At 45.2% G+C, this 17,590-nt stretch overlaps 1 protein-coding gene across 1 annotated transcript in view; it reads right to left on the bottom strand.

The window, feature by feature from the left end:
• Positions 1 to 15,516, bottom strand: part of LOC126106741 (sensory neuron membrane protein 1-like) — a 296,120-nt gene extending 280,604 nt beyond the window's left edge. The window contains exon 1 of the mRNA XM_049913116.1: positions 15,344 to 15,516. The gene's annotated coding sequence lies outside the window, so the exon portion shown is untranslated. The remainder of the gene's footprint in view (positions 1 to 15,343) is intronic.
• Positions 15,517 to 17,590: the final 2,074 nt, after the last annotated feature.

Below are 17,590 nucleotides of genomic sequence, written 5' to 3'. Positions count from 1 at the left end.
GTCCCGTCCGCGTCCACATCCGCGTAAGCCGTCCTCCCGTGTGAGGACGGCTTAAGATGCAGGGAACCTGCTGTATTCTTTAGACACATCACCCTTCTGAATTCAGATTATAAACTAGCTGCAAGACGTTTTGCATGGAACATGAAATTGGTTATGGGCAAAGTAATCAGTCCATACCCAGTCATGTTTTCGACGCGGCCTATGCTTAGAGAGACATCGTATTGTACTGTCCGAAAGAACAGATATAATCTTAGTAAATATGTAGTTAAGGCTCACCGGCCACTTGACCATCTTCTTCTTCTGTGCGAATGCACAAACAGTGGGCGAACTCTTATGGGAATTAGCAACACACCGCGAGTAATGAGTATAATGGGCGGGGGCACTGCGAATGTAGTGCGGGATAATGCGTTGAGAATGTGGGTTTCGCGGGAGGCGTGCCAGAGATAAATCCCTGCTGTCGCGCTATCCTCTGTGTCCTCGGTGGCTCAGATGGATAGAGCGTCTGCCATGTAAGCAGGAGATCCCGGGTTCGAGTCCCAGTCGGGGCACACATTTTCATCTGTCCCCGTTGACGTATGTCAAGGCCTGTAAGCAGCTAAGGGTGTTCATTTCATTGTTCACTATAGAGACTGCCCACATTGCAGTTCACTGGTTTCCGGCGAGAATGTTGTTGATAGACTTCGCAAACGCTTTCTATCCCACAAGCCGCACATGTTATAACGTGTGACGGCTAAACTGGTATTCGATCTTCAGTTCAAAAACATTATTTACAACTTTCTTACACGTCAGCGGTGGTGATCAATGGTTGGGAAATAAAACTCTTTAGAATACAAGGACCTTATATGCTATGCTGCGAGTCCAAGAAGCTACTGTTTTCGATTATATATTTTTTTGCAAGAGGCCTATTTCGGCTTGGCAACGGCCTTGCCGCAGTGGATACACCGGTCCACGTCAGATCACCGAAGTTAAGTGCTGTCGGGCGTGGTCGGCACTTGGATGGGTGACTATCCGGGTCGTCATGCGTTGTTGCCATTTTTCGAGGTGCACTCAACCTGGTGATGCTAATTTAGGAGCCACTCGACCGAATAGTAGCGGCTCCGGTCAATGAAAACCATCGTAACGACCGGGAGAGCGGTGTGGTGATCACACACCCCTCCTATCATCATCCTCATTGAGGATGAGATGGAGGTCGGATGATCACGATGGGCCACTTGTAGCCTGAAGACGGAGTCCTATTTAGGCTTGATTGCCATCTTCAGGTTACACCGGATGGTCTTGATATCCATATGACATCGCTGTCATAGTTGCTGTCACTAGTGCATAAGTTTGCTGCTTTAATGTTGGTACTGGATATCAACACCATCTGATATAGCCTGAAGATGGCAATCACGCAGAAACAGGCCTATTGTTATCAAATAGAATCGAACACAGCAGAGTCTTGGTCTCATAGCACAATATGTAACGTCTTTATGTGAGACATATAAGGCACGGTGGGACCAGACGAGTGCAAATTACTGTTACAATAAGGCGGTCTGTTCGACAGGGCTGTTCATTATGGATGTTTTTGTAGGTCACTGCGGTAGACTAGCTGCCTAGGGCTGTGCATACACAACACTGCAAATGACGTTGGGGTATTCGTGGAGAATGACTTCGACATTGATTTGACTCGTACCACACTACAGTTATACGCACGCGCCTATCGTGCAATGGTTCAAATGGTTCAAATACTCTCAGCACTATGGGACCTAACTTCTGAAGTCATCAGTCCCCTAGAACTTAGAACTACTTAAACCTAACTAACCTAAGGACATCACACATATCCATGCCCGAGGCAGGATTCGAACCTGCGACCGTAGCGGTCACGCGGTTCCAGACTGAAGCGCCTAGAAACGCACGGCCACATCGGCCGGCTCTCGTGCAATGATCAATAAACGTAAAACTCTGTTAAATCCACTGATATCGACCGACAATGGCATCGTGTTGCGCGAAAACATAAGATCTTGCGGTCTGACGCCACTGGCTAGCGGCAGGAAGCACAGGAACGAAACTCGAGGACACTCTCCACTACCGTAAAGGGTCTCTGCAGAATTCAAGCCTCTATCCGGCTGAATCTCCATCAAAAAAGGAACCGTAATAAACACCTTCATTCTCTTTTGGTAAAGGTTACACACTGGCTGGGTATGCCCAAACTTGCGAGTAGATCCATCTCACAAGTAATATACACTACTGGCCATTAAAATTGCTACACCACGAAGATGACGTGCTACAGACGCGAAATTTAACCGACAGGAAGAAGATGCTGTGATATGTGAAGATTTAGCTTTTCAGAGCATTCACACAATGTTGGCGCCGGTGGCGACGCCTACAACGTGCTGACATGAGGAAAGTTTTCAACCGATTTCTCATAGACAAACATCAGTTGACTGCCGTTGCCTGGTGAAACATTGTTGTGATGCCTTGTGTAAGGAGGAGAAATGCGTACCATCACGTTTCCGACTTTGATAAAGGTGGATTGTAGCCTATCGCGATTGCGGCTTATCGTATCGCGACATTGCTGCTCGCGTTGGTCGAGATCCAATGACTATTAGCAGAATATGGAATCGGCGGGTTCAGGAGGGTAACAGGGAACGCTGTGCTGGATCCCAACGGCCTCGTATCACTAGCAGTCGAGATGACAGCCATCTTATCCGCATGGCTGTAACGGATCGTGGAGCCACGTCTCGATCCCTGAGTCAACAGATGGGGTCGTTTGCAAGAAAACAACCATCTGCACGAACAGTTCGACGACGTTTGCAGCAGCACGGACTATCAGCTCGGAGACCGTGGCTGCGGTTACCCTTGACGCTGCATCAGAGACAGGAGCGCCTGTGACGGTGTACTCAACGACGAACCTGGGTGCCCGAATGGCAAAACGTCATTTTTTCGGATGAATCCAGGTTCTGTTTACAGCATCATGATGGTCGCATCCGTGTTTGGCGACATCGCGGTGAACGCACATTGGAAGTGTTTATTCGTAATCGCCATACTGGCGTATCATCCGGCGTGATGGTATGGGGTGCCATTGGTTACACGTCTCGGTCACCTCTTGTTCGCATTGACGGCACTCTGAACAGTGGACGTTACATTTCAGTTGTATTACGACCCGTGGCTCTAACCTTCATTCGATCCCTGCGAAACCCTACATTTCAGCAGGATAATGCCCGACCGCATGTTGCAGGCCCTGCGCGGGCCTTTCTGGTTAGAGAAAATGTCCGATTCCTGCCCTGGCCAGCACATTCTCCAGATCTCTCACCAATGGAAAACGTCTCGTCAATGGTGGCCGATCAACTGGCTCGTCACAATACGCCAGTCACTACTCTTGATGAACTGTCGTATTGTGTTGAAGCTGCATCGGCAGCTGTACCTGTACACGCCATCCAAGCTCTGTATCACTCAATGCCCAGCCGTATCAAGGCCGTTATTACGGCCAGAGGTAGTTGTTCTGGGTACTGATTTTTCAGGATCTATGCACCCAAATTGCGTGAAAATGTAATCGCATGTCAGTTCTAGTATAATATATTTGTCCAATGAATACCCGTTTATCATCTGCAATTTCTTCTTAGTGCACCAATTTTAATGGCCAGTAGTGTATTGGTCCTGCAGAGACACGAAATCTTTAAAGTAGGAGTAGCGACCGGCGTATTGGGGACGACGCTCGGTGGTACTGGAGTTACCGAGTTTAAATGTAAGTTCGTGGCGCTGCCGGTTCACCGCACAGCCATCACGCGGGCAGCACTTCTGGGAGTTCACCGGCCACCGCCTGAGCAGGTCCCTGTAATGGCGGCAGGCAACCCTTGTCGGGTGTCCTTTGCTAAAGATTACCTCAACAGAAGTGGTGACCTACAAACAGCTACTGTCAGACACAGGACGGGTCAAAGGCTCAATACCGACCTGCTAGGACAGTCTTCAGTACACAAGTTGTATGCACGACTACCCACAGTGAACTGGAAACAGGTGTGGAAGAAGATCGGTCATCTAGTACTGACAGCAGATACTTGTGCACTGTGGTATAAATTAGTGCATAACAGTTTCTAACAACCCTACCACAACAAAGGTCAAAAATTAATTATGACTGTAGTGTTGCTCACGCTGCTAAATATTGCAGTTTCTGGCAACAACAGAGTTATATTAGGTGGCAGGTGTCATTAGAGCACAGTTAATCAAGTCATTTCATGAAATAATGGATAAACTAGGCACTCATCTTTTCGTGTTTCCCTCGCTGGTCTCGTTGCGAACTCATGGCTCAATCGTCGAAAATCTAGGTGGTGATGATTCCAAGCTCGGATGCAAAGAGGCGTAGGTGTTATTCTGCGATGTTCAAAAGTTTTATAGATGTGTTTCATAAACCATTCTTGAAGATTAAACTTTTGTAAGTTAGGACGATGGCGATGTAAAAAAAGTAATCAGCACTCCGAATTTAAATTACACTTCCTTTTTTTATTACTTTTGTTGCAACATCACTTCACAATATAAATCATACTTGAAAATATCTTCCTCATTGTTGAAGTTCACATTTCATAAACTGACTACAATTTGCGTCTTTTTAACATGACGACTAAAGCATGTCTCCCTAATAACCGCCTACGCGTCCAAAAATCAGAGTTACAAGTACGTCAAAGATCATAGTGACAAAAGAAAGAATACTCATAAGAATAATATCATTGCAATATAAACATATCGATGTATCAAGGTACCTCTACATTAATGAAATCAAATCTGAATGTTGTCACAGAAATTTATTAACTATTTTACAGAAACACAGTAGAATATTGCTGGTATCGAGAGGTTGAGGTGAGGTGCCGTAATGGTTACGTAATTGAAATACCATTACAAGGTTCCCAACCAATCAGTGTCTTGTAAATATTAACGTGCTCGCTCCAGCAAATTGTGAAAAATGTAGTGCCTCTGACACTCGGAAACATCGCTTCCAGTGTCGAAATATATCAGTAGTGTGGGAACTCAGTATAATAATGGTTGCCTTCATCAACATGTCCATCCCTCCAAACGTGACTGTCCAAAGTGTCATTGCATCAGATTTCAAATCCTTCCCGAAAGCAAAACACACTGCTACGTTGTGGCTGTTAGGCCACAGAATATATGCCGTTGTAGATCGCAAATCAATGATACTATTACAAACCTCTCGGACTTATGGACACAGTATCTCAAAATAAAAGCACTCACTAGTCATCGGCAATTATATGAAAATGTTATGCCAGTTGCTTTAGAGAATGGATGCAAGAAGCTATTTCTCTACTCGACGTTGTAAACGTTGTCTTTCTTTAGCCGGCACGGTAACGCAGCGTGTTCGGTCAGAGGGTTAGCTGCCCTCTGTAATAAAAAAAACTGAGTTTATGGACCAACGACGAACTGAGACGGGTGTCTTGCGACGACGGCCACGAGCACATGGAACGAATGAAAACGAACAAAAGTGAGATTTAAAAAAAGAAAAAAATGTGACCAGTGCAGCGGAATGCCACACCAAGGGGCCCGTGTTCGATTCCTGGCTGGGGAAGGAGGTTTTCTCCGCTCAGGTGTTGTGTTGTTCTCAACATCATTTCATCCCCATCTCCGACGCGCAAGTCGCCCAATGTGGCGTCCAATGCAGTAAGTACAGGGCTATTACAAATGATTGAAGCGATTTCATAAATTCACTGTAGCTCCATTCATTGACATATGGTCACGACACACTACAGATACGTAGAAAAACTCATAAAGTTTTGTTCGGCTGAAGCCGCACTTCAGGATTCTGCCGTCAGAGCGCTCGAGAGCGCAGTGAGACAAAATGGCGACAGGAGCCGAGAAAGCGTATGTCGTGCTTGAAATGCACTCACATCAGTCAGTCATAACAGTGCAACGACACTTCAGGACGAAGTTCAACAAAGATTCACCAACTGCTAACTCCATTCGGCGATGGTATGCGCAGTTTAAAGCTTCTGGATGCCTCTGTAAGGGGAAATCAACGGGTCGGCCTGCAGTGAGCGAAGAAACGGTTGAACGCGTGCGGGCAAGTTTCACGCGTAGTCCGCGGAAAATTGGCTCATGCCACAACTGGAGACCGACAGCGGCGACTTCATCTTTCAACAGGATGGTGCTCCACCGCACTTCCATCATGATGATCGGCGTTTCTTTAACAGGAGATTGGAAAACCGATGGATCGGTCGTGGTGGAGATCATGATAAGCAATTCATGTCATGGCGTCCACGCTCTCCCGACTTAACCCCATGCGATTTCTTTCTGTAGGGTTATGTGAAAGATTCAGTGTTTAAACCTCCTCTACCTAGAAACGTGCCAGAACTGCGAGCTCGCATCAACGATGCTTTCGAACTCATTGATGGGGACATGCTGCGCCGAGTGTGGGAGGAACTTGATTATCGGCTTGAAGTCTGCCGAATCACTAAAGGGGCACATATCGAACATTTGTGAATGCCCAAAAAAACTTTTTGAGTTTTTGTATGTGTGTGAAAAGCATTGTGAAAATATCTCAAATAATAAAGTTGTTGTAGAGCTGTGAAATCGCTTCAATCATTTGTAATAACCCTGTACAAGCCCTCGGCGGCCGCTCTTCCCGGAATGGGGGACTCCCGGCCCACAATGCCGTACGCTCACTTCCATGTTTCTTTCTTTTCTTACATTATCAAACTTCTTAGTTGGAAAATTTGAGAAGAGCAAAACTCTCTACCCATGATAAGGCGTTTACCACGGACTAATTAGTTAACTTCTTTTATTAGTTTATTCATACTAAGAATGAAGAGGCGATCTCTATTTACTTTCTTAGGAAAAGAAAAACTTCTTAGTCAAGGCTGCAATAAAACATACTATTGTGGGTAAGATTTTTATAATAACCTTTACGAAAATCTGATGCTGGTAACACAGTATATCAAAACCGGTTATCCACAAGACTGTGTTTAATTGCGATGCTAGCTAAGAAGTTTATCTTCTCCTAAGAAATTTATTATTCAGTATTTTAATCATTTGAAAGAGGTTCAAGTCTCTCAGAAACACATGTTTTTATTCAGTAAGAAGGTTCAAATGGTTCAAATGGCTCTGAGCACTATGGGACTGAACATCTGTGGTCATCAGTCCCCTAGAACTTAGAACTACTTAAACTTAACTAACCTAAGGACATCACACACATCCATGCCCGAGGCAGGATTCGAACCTGCGACCGTAGCGGTCACGCGTTTCCAGACTGAAGCGCCTAGAACCGCACGGCTCAGTAAGAAGGAAATTTAGTAATTGGAAGAGAAACCTTCTAATCACAAAAGGAACTTAATTGGTTGGTTGGTTGTTTTTGGGGAAGGAGACCAGGCAGCGAGGTCATCGGTCTCATCGGATTAGGGAAGGACGGGGAAGGATGTCGGCCGTGCCCTTTGAAAGGAACCATCCCGGCATTTGCCTGGAGCGATTTAGGGAAATCACGGAAAACCTAAATCAGGATGGCCGGACGCGGGATTCAACCGTCTTCCTCCCGAATGCAAGTCCAGTGTCTAACCACTGCGCCACCTCGCTCGGTGGAACTTAATTAAGGCATCAGTTAATCCATAAGATTTCTAATTAAAGGGCAGTGACCGCTAATTCAGTTAGTTCTAATGGTTGATATTATTTCCTTACAGTAAAGCATCTTCTTCCTTAACTTGTCTCAGCTTGCTTAAGTGTCCACTTGTATTTAACTGGGGACCTAGAAAAGACAGAGACTTCGTCCCCGCCGTAGCCCTCAGTGGTTCACAACTGGCCACAGCAGTCCACCCACCCGACCGCCGCCCCACACCGAACCCAGGGTTACGGTGCGGTTCGGCCCCCAGTGGACACCGCACCGAGAACGTGTCATACCAGTTGAGTGTAACCCCAAATGTTTCCGTGGTAGAGTAATGATGGTGTACGCGTACGTGGAGGAAGTGTTTGCGCAGCAATCGCCGACACAGTGTAACTGAGGCGGAAGAAGAGGAGGCAGCCCGCATTCGCCGAGGCAGATGGAAAACCGCCTAAAAACCATCGACACTAATTCACCGGGCGGATTCGTGCCGGAGACCGGCACGCCTTCCCACTCGGGAAGCAACGCGTTACACCGCATGGCTAGCCGGGCGGGCCCTAGTGTCCACTTACAAAGAGTGGGATACTTAAAATTTGCTTTCTTTTCGCTATACAGTTCCAGTATTCCGTTAACAGATTCTAACAAGTTTAAAAAGTAGAGGGCGGATACCGCTGAGTTCAAGTTCATATTCCATATATATATATATATATATATATATATATATATATATATATATATATATATATATGCAGGTTGTTACAGAAAGGTACGGCCCAACTTTTAGGAAACATTCCTCACACACAAAGAAAGAAAATATGTTATGTGGACATGTGTCCGGAAACGCTTACTTTCCATGTCAGAGCTCATTTTATTACTTCTCTTCAAATAACATTAATCATGGAATGGAAACACACAGCAACAGAACGCACCAGCGTGACTTCAAACACTTTGTTACAGGAAATGTTCAAAATGTCCTCCGTTAGCGAGGATACATGCATCCACCCTCCGTCGCATGGAATCCATGATGCGCTGATGCAGCCCTGGACAATGGCGTATTGTATCACAGCCGTCCACAATACGAGCACGAAGAGTCTCTATATGTGGTACCGGGGTTGCGTAGACAAGAGCTTTCAAATGCCCCCATAAATGAAAGTCAAGAGGGTTGAGGTCAGGAGAGCGTGGAGGCCATGGAATTAGTCCGCCTCTACCAATCCATCGGTCACCAAATCAGTTGTTGAGAAGCGTATGAACACTTCGACTGAAATGTGCAGGAGCTCCATCGTACATGAACCACATGTTGTGTCGTACTTGTAAAGGCACATGTTCTAGCAGCACAGGTAGAGTATCCCGTATGAAATCATGATAACATGCTCCATTGAGCGTAGGTGGAAGAACATGGGGCCCAATCAAGACATCACCAACAATGCTTGTTCAAACGTTCACAGAAAATCTGTGTTGATGACGAGATTGCACAATTGCGTGCGGATTCTCGTCAGCCCACACATGTCGATTGTGAAAATTTACAACTAAAATGACCTCTAACATGGAAATTAAGCGTTTCCGGACACATGTCCACATAACATATTCTCTTTATTTGTGTGTGAGGAATGTTTCCTGAAAGTTTGGCCGTACCTTTTTGTAACACCCTGTATATAGACAGAGTGAGTCACCTAACGGTACCGCTGGATATATTTCGTAAACCACATCAAATACTGACGAACCGATTCCACAGACCGAACGTGAGGAGAGGGGCTAGTGTAATTGGTTAATACACACCATACATAAATGCACGGAAGTATGTTTTTTAACACAAACATACGTTTTTTTTTAAATGGAACCACGTTAGTTTTGTTAGCACATCTGAACATATAAACAAATACGTAATCAGTGCCGTTTGTTGCATTGTAAAATGTTAATTACATCCGGAGATATTGTAACCTAAAGTTGACGCTTTAAACCTCTGACGTTCAGTTGCGTGTTGTAACAAACACTTCATTGCAGGGGCCCAAACAGCTGCAACATAGATCGCGTTTCTACAGAATGATCTGCCATCGTTGCTCGAAAATGTCGCACTGGAAACGCGTCGACGTATGTGGTATCAGCATGATGGTGCACCTGCACATTCCGCAATTAACACTAGGCTGACCCTTGACAGGATGTTCGATGAGCCTGTTCTCCTGATCTTACACCTCTTGACTTCTTTCTGTGGGGTGCGTTAAAGGAGAATGTGTACCGTGATGTGCCTACAACCCCAGAGGATATGAAACAACGTATTGTGGCAGCCTGCGGCGACATTGCACCAGATGTACTGCGGCGTGTACGACATTCATTACGCCAGAGATTGCAATTGTGTGCAGCAAATTATGGCCACCACATTGAACATCTATTGGCCTGACATGTCGGGACACACACTATTCCACTCCGTAATTGAAAACGGAAACCACGTGTGTACGTGTACCTCACCCCTCATGGTAATGTACATGTGCGTCAGTGAAAAAGACCAATAAAAAGGTGTTACCATGTGGACGTAATGTGCTGTTCCAGTCTCTTCTGTACCTAAGGTCCATCACCGTTCCCTTTGGATCCCTACGTAATTCTGAGCTCTCCGATACACACGATCGAACAGCGGAGGAGTGGTACTCAAGCGCCAACTTTAGGTTACAATATCTCCGGATGTAATTAACATTTTACAATGCAACAAACGGCACTGATTACGTATTTGTTTATATGTTCAGATGTGCTAACAAAACTAACGTGGTTCCATTTAAAAAAACGTAGGTTTGTGTTAAAAAACATACTTCCGTGCATTTATGTATGGTTTGTATTAACCAATTACACTAGCCCCTATCCTCACGTTCGGTCTGTGGAATCGATTCGTCAGTATTTGATGTGGTTTACGAAATATATATATATATATATATATATATTATATGTCATTGAGTGATTTTTTATTTTGTGGTGCTGCGCCCGTAAGTACGAGAGGTATGTAATAACGTCATTATATACACTAACGAGTGTTCTCGTAAGCTGACATACGGCAGGGAGAGCTGGCCATAGGATCCTCCATATCCGCATCCAGTAACGCCTCCGGGCTGAGAACGACACGGCGGCCGGTCGGTACTGTTGGGCAGAGTTTAGTTATATGCACTGATGAGCCAAAACATAATGACAACCTGCTTAATAGCTTGTTTGTCTGTCTCTGGAGAGAAAAACATTACCGATTCTGCGTATCAGGGACCCGACAGTTTATTGGTAGCTTCTCGCAGGTATTTGATATTAGATGTTTACACTGCAGGTCATGTAATTCTCGTGTACGCGGTGTTGCCGCCTGATAGCGACCTAGGTAGATACCATACAATTTACATCTGGCGAATTTGGTCGCCGAGACATGAACACGAGTTCACTATAAGGCTCCTCTAACCACTGCAGTACAGTTCTGGCTCCGAGACACGAACAGTTACACGAGGTGCATTCAAGTTCTAAGGCCTCCGATTTTTTTTCTAATGAACTACTCACCCGAAATCGATGAAACTGGCGTTACGTCTCGACGTAATCGCCCTGCAGACGTACACATTTTTCACAACGCTGACGCCATGATTCCATGGCAGCGGCGAAGGCTTCTTTAGGAGTCTGTTTTGACCACTGGAAAATAGCTGAGGCAATAGCAGCACGGCTGGTGAATGTGCGGCCACGGAGAGTGTCTTTCATTGTTGGAAAAGCCAGAAGTCACTAGGAGCCAGGTCAGGTGATTAGGGAGCATGAGGAATCACTTCAAAGTTGTTATCACGAAGAAACTGTTGCGTAACGTTAGCTCGATGTGCGGGTGCGTTGTCTTGGTGAAACAGCACACGCGCAGCCCTTCCCGGACGTTTTTTTTGCAGTGCAGGAAGGAATTTGTTCTTCAAAACATTTTCTTAGGATGCACCTGCTGCCGTAGTGCCCTTTGGAACGCAATGGGTAAGGATTACGCCCTCGCTGTCCCAGAACATGGACACCATCATTTTTTCAACACTGGCGGTTACCCGAAATTTTTTTGGTGGCGGTGAATCTGTGTGCTTCCATTGAGCTCACTGGCGCCTTGTTTCTGGATTGAAAAATGGCATCCACGTCTCATCCATTGTCACAACCGACGAAAAGAAAGTCCCATTCATGCTGTCGTTGCGCATCGACATTGCTCGGCAACATGCCACACGGGCAGCCGTGTGGTCGTCCGTCAGCATTCGTGGCACCCACCTGGATGACACTTTTCGCATTTTCAGGTCGTCATGCAGGATTGTGTGCACAGAACCCACAGAAATGCCAACTCTGGAAGCGACCTGTTCAACAGTCATTCGGCGATCCCCCCAAACAATTCTCTCCACTTTCTCGATCGTGTCGTCAGACCGGCTTGTGCGAGCGCGAGGTTGTTTCGGTTTGTTGTCTCCCTTCATTAAACTGTCGCACCCACGAACGCACTTTCGACACATCCATAACTCCATCACCACATGTATCCTTCAACTGTCGATGAATTTCAATTGGTTTCACACCACGCAAATACAGAAAACGAATGATTGCACGCTGTTCAAGTAAGGAAAACGTCGCCATTTTAAGTATTTAAAACAGTTCTCATTCTCACCGCTGGCGGTAAAATTCCATCTACCGTACGGTGCTGCCATCTCTGGGACGTATTGACAATGAATGCGGCCTCATTTTAAAACAATGCACATCTCTTTCCAGTCCGGAGAAAAAAAATCGGAGGCCTTAGAACTTGAATGCACCTCGTACTGCTGAAAGACGACATCGCCGCCGGGAAGACATCATGCATGGAGCAATGCAGATGGTTCGCCGCTGGTGTGCGTTCGATTACTACCACAGGTCCCATGCAAGCACAGGAGAATGAATGTCGACCATAGTACAATACTGTTCCCACCGACCTGTGTCCGTGGAGCGCTGCGCGTTTAGATCCTCCGTTCACCTCCATGACGGCGTTTGTGGAGACGGCCATCGACCTGGTGTAGCAAAATTGTAATTCACCCGAGGAGCCGACACGTTGACATTGACTGACTGTCGTATCCCGATGGTCCCGTGCTCATTGCAATCGCAATTGTCGATGTCGTTGGGTCAACATATGAACACGTAAAGGTATTCTGCCGCGATTTACGATGACCGGTGTGGTACGAAACACTTGTGCGTGCACCAGCATTCTGCTCTTTCGAGAAAGATGCCATAGATCATCATCTTTACTACGCAATGCAGACAAGCCTCAGAACTTTCGGTGAAGAGTTGTGCACGTCCACCCATTCAGTTCCTAGTGGTAGTTTCATAGTCCCACCTCTTTGCGGAGATGCCCACGACAGTAGCACGTGAGCATTCCACCAGCTTCACCATTTTCGAGATATTTGTTAACTGACTTTGTGAAATAGTAATCTGTCCTTTGTCAAAGTCGCTTACCCCAATGGTGTCCGCCCCTGGTAGCTGAGTGGTCAGCGCGACACAATGTCATACCTTACGGCCCGGGTTCAATTCCCGTTTCGGTCGGAGATTTTCTCCGCTCAGATACTGGGCGCTGTGTTGTCCTTATCAACAACATTTGATCCCCATCGACACGCAAGTCGCCGAAGTGGCGTCAACTCGAAATACATGCACCAGGCGAACGGTCTACCCAACGGGAGGCCCTAGCCACACGGCATTTTCATTTACCCCAATGGTCTCTACCTAACACGGCTGACCTCGAAAGAATTAGCAATCACCGGATTAATTTCATAATATTCCGTACAGTTATGGATAGTCAGTCACGTCATTTCCTAAAGAGATGCACGACTAAATGGCTCTATTCCGGAAATGCTGGACACCTCGTGTCGAACTGATGACTATATTTTCAAAATTAATACACTTAGAGTGTTCTTCGTTTTTCTTTAGTATTTGGCTTAAGGTATGTTTGGCTGAATAATTATGAAACCACGTACTGGACTAGATCTCGAACACAGAAATCTGTCTCTGGCAGGCAGTGTCCTGGGAATTGTGTCGACCCGCCTGTCCTTATGGCTGTATCTGCCTTCACCTACAGAAAACGTAGCTACTGTTTGCCACCTCATTGGAATCGTTCGAGACGTGCGCCTCTCCATTCGAGCTCCGAATACCACACAAACTTCTCGTAAACGATCAGTTTGGGTTCTCACATGTAAAATATTTCTGCACAAATACGAGTCACTAAAGATAGCTTCAGTCACAACGCTTAGCTTTGCTAAATGATTCGCTCCTAAAACAGGAAAATCTTTTTTTTTTGTTATCATTCTTTCTTGGACGAAATTCTATAGTCTTGAAACTGGCATTAATCCAGTAGCGTATCGTCGTTCGAAGAAAAGTATTCCAGAAGGGTAGACAAAGTAATGCATTCCATCTCAGCTCAATCTGTTAAGTAGAACTACTTGGCGATATAGTAGAGACTGCAACAACGTGAATGACCTTATATATGTGATCCAAAATTGCTAAGATCTGTAATCGATCGCAATTGTTGCTATAAATTGGTATCAATCGGTTGTAGAAGCGTTTCAAAAATGGCTCGGAGCACTACGCGACTTAACGTCTGAGGTCATCAGTCCCCTAGAACTTTAAACTGCTTAAACCTAACTAAGGACATCGCACACATCCATGCCCGAGGCAGGATTCGAACCTGCGACTGTAGCGGTCGCGCGGTTCCAGACTGTAGAAGCGGACTGAAGCCTAAAAAAAGTTTTCTTCATAAGTTGTGCGAACGACTGTCACGCTGTTTTCGATATAAAAATGTAGAAAAGAAGTAGAAACAGCGTATATACCACTGAACTATATTTTACATAATCAAATGTAGCCTTTTTCTGTAGCCCTATATCGCGAATATACCCACGTAATACGAAACAAGTATGATAGGACACTAAAATTTACCTTGCTATAAACGAAGTAAACTCTAAATCCACCAATGAAATTTCGGAAGTTGTTCAGAGACAATTTCGGAGAATTTTGGTATAAGGGACCGGTACTCAAATGGTTCAAATGGCTCTGAGCACTATGGGACTCAACTGCTGTGGTCATAAGTCCCCTAGAACTTAGAACTACTTAAACCTAACTAACCTAAGGACAGCACACAACACCCAGCCATCACGAGGCAGAGAAAATCCCTGACCCCGCCGGGAATCGAACCCGGGAACCCGGGCGTGGGAAGCGAGAACGCTACCGCACGACCACGAGATGCGGGCACCGGTACTCACCGTAGCTCATTGCACAGCAATAACGTAATAATAATTCATTTGGTTTGTTATCCTAATCAGGCAATTTTTCTTCTTTTAAAATAACATTATAGTAGCGATAAGACCTGTAGTATGCATTCATCAAGAGGTAAAACACAAGACACATAGTAACGCAACAACCGTCATATGAAAAACGTACTCTTTCATCGTAACATAGCGTCATTGTGCTGTGAAGACACACACGAGATGCATGTCAGCCAATTCGTCAGTAGGCCTACCCATCTGCCGCGTGTCAGTCATGACATATAAGTATGCCGGGAAAAGAATCTCAGGACAGAAATGAGCAGCATTGAATGGGAGCTTGAAAGGAGAGACGAAATCAGGCATTACTGCTCTCAGCTGAAAGTACAGCGAGTAAATGGACCACGTTCGTTTCCAAGGCAGAGACAGAAGCGCACACAGATGAAACTGATTTCCACCACCCTTCGATTTAAAAAACCTTTCTGTTGCCTGAACAATTCGATTTTAGGCAAGGAAAACGGAAAGAGTGTTAAAAGCCAAAACGTCTTACCTTGTTATATATAACTGGCGTAGGTTGTCAGTAAATGGGTGTATAGTGCTGTAGATGACTATACTTTGGTAATCTCGAGCTGTATTGCTGAAAATTATGTCCTTATTTTTGCACACGATGCGATCGGTGGTCCCAGTATGGATCCCTGTGGAGCACCTACACAATGACGATACATGAGGACGAGTGGCAGGACCCTATGATGACGTCCTCTGACGTAGCAGGCGGCAGCTGGTGACGGAGTGGGGGAGGCGCTAGGAGGGGGGGGGGAGGTGAGCGTGTGGTGGAGGGGGAAGGAGCAGAAGGAAGACTTCCGGCGGACGTGGCCTCTCATTCGTGGCGCGTGCGAGTGGAGAACGCCCACATGAAACACGGCAGGGCCGAACAGTTCGGGGATTAAAATTTCACGTGTATTCGTCCGCACGCGGGCCAAAGTGTCCTCCCGAGAAAGTCCAAGAAAGTCCACCCCTCACCTGTACATTCCTTCTGCTTCTGCTAGTGCGTGGCTTTAGTTTACACACGTACGATCACTGGCATACAGCATTCCAGCACTTCACTAAATACTAATAATTACTTAGTCATTTACGACAATTGTTTACAGCGTACCACAGTGGAAGTTGAGACGAGCAGTTTTATCAGGACACTTGTGTCCTCTCTACGGAAAGTACCTCGAATTGGCCTACAAAAATCACCTAAATTGCAGCATATGCGTATCGTGCGAGACTTTCTAACTCTCTAACTCTACACGTGGGAACAATCCTAGAGAAAAAAAAATAAATAGGACCTTTTATGCAGGAGATTTAATTTAGTTTAATTCTGTACTGGGATATGTTTTCGTCAGCGCCCGCAGTTTTCAAATTATTTTAGATAAACATAGAAAACAATCGAACCCCCTCCCGCCCCTCCTCCCCTCTCACCGGTGAGGACTGATAGTATGTTATTCATGGTACTCTCTCCTTTCACTGTACAGAAATTTGCAACTACACGAATTATTTCCCATATTCGACCTTTCTTGGTCTTCATTACGTCGCCGGCCGCGGTTGTCGTGCGGTTCTAGGCGCTCCAGTCCGGAGCCGCGCTGCTGCTACGGTCGCAGGTTCGAATCCTGCCTCGGGCATGGATGTGTGTGATGTCCTTAGGTTAGTTAGGTTTAATTAGTTCTAAGTTCTAGGGGACTGAATGACCACAGCAGTTGAGTTCCATAGTGCTCAGAGCCATTTGAACCATTCTTTTCATTACGTCACCAGTTAAATCGCCTATTTCGCCAACATTACTAATTTAAATGTGCCCGTGAGGGTAATGAAAGAAAAAAAAACGACTTTTGTAAACGATACACTAAAACTGCACACGTTGACAGTTCGATCTAAAGTTAACCCTCACAAGCAGAATTTCATAGTCAGAAAGCCAGAGGAACATAACGACTGAATTGTTAATTTTATGTTGTTAAAAATTAGAAAACTATTACGTAAAATTTACACATACAATTTGTAAAACCAAGAATAAACCGGTGACGTAATAAAGCCAGTCAATGAACAGCAAAAAACGTCGAATGTGGTAGCAGGAAGTGCCATGATCAAAATACTGAAACTTCCGACCTGTTGGGCGGTGAAAAGGGAAGTCGGTGCGCGTTTGATGTCACGTTTGTACATTTTTCTGGTGTAACTCTAAAAGCGCAACCTGTAGCGAAAACGTAATCAGTATAGAACTGAACTACATTAAATTTGCTGCAAAAAGGTCCTGTTCCATTTTTTTCTGGGACTAATATTTGCGAATGGAGAACGAGAGTAAATTAATATTTCGTGTGAATCGCAAGCGTTGTAGCTTAGATAGGTTTTGTAGGCTAGTTACAGTAACTTTTTCGAACTAATAGGCCACAAGTGTCCTACATAAAATTATTCGTCTCGATTCCCTCTACACCACTGTGTCACATTCTATACGATTATCGTTTAAACACTGTATATATAAGACCAAAGTTTGAATACGTAATACCCCTTTTATTTCGTGAACGGTTCGAGATAACCAAGCAAGGTTTTTCTGCAAAGTATAGTACACAAATGTGCACGTAATTTTATTATATGGTTGGTACTCTCATGCTAAGCTTCGTGGTTGTATCAAACCTTTCGAGCGTTCTCTTGGTCTCTTCTAGACGAATACGTTCACGCATTAGAAATGATTTTCATAAGACCCTTCTGATACGCTACAAGTTGAGCTGTAGTTCCATTTACAACAATACATTTAATCGTTTAGAGA

Source organism: Schistocerca cancellata, chromosome 10, assembly GCF_023864275.1.
Source record: "Schistocerca cancellata isolate TAMUIC-IGC-003103 chromosome 10, iqSchCanc2.1, whole genome shotgun sequence".
Lineage (NCBI taxonomy): Eukaryota > Metazoa > Arthropoda > Insecta > Orthoptera > Acrididae > Schistocerca > Schistocerca cancellata.
This window is presented reverse-complemented; position numbering and strand designations above follow the sequence as displayed.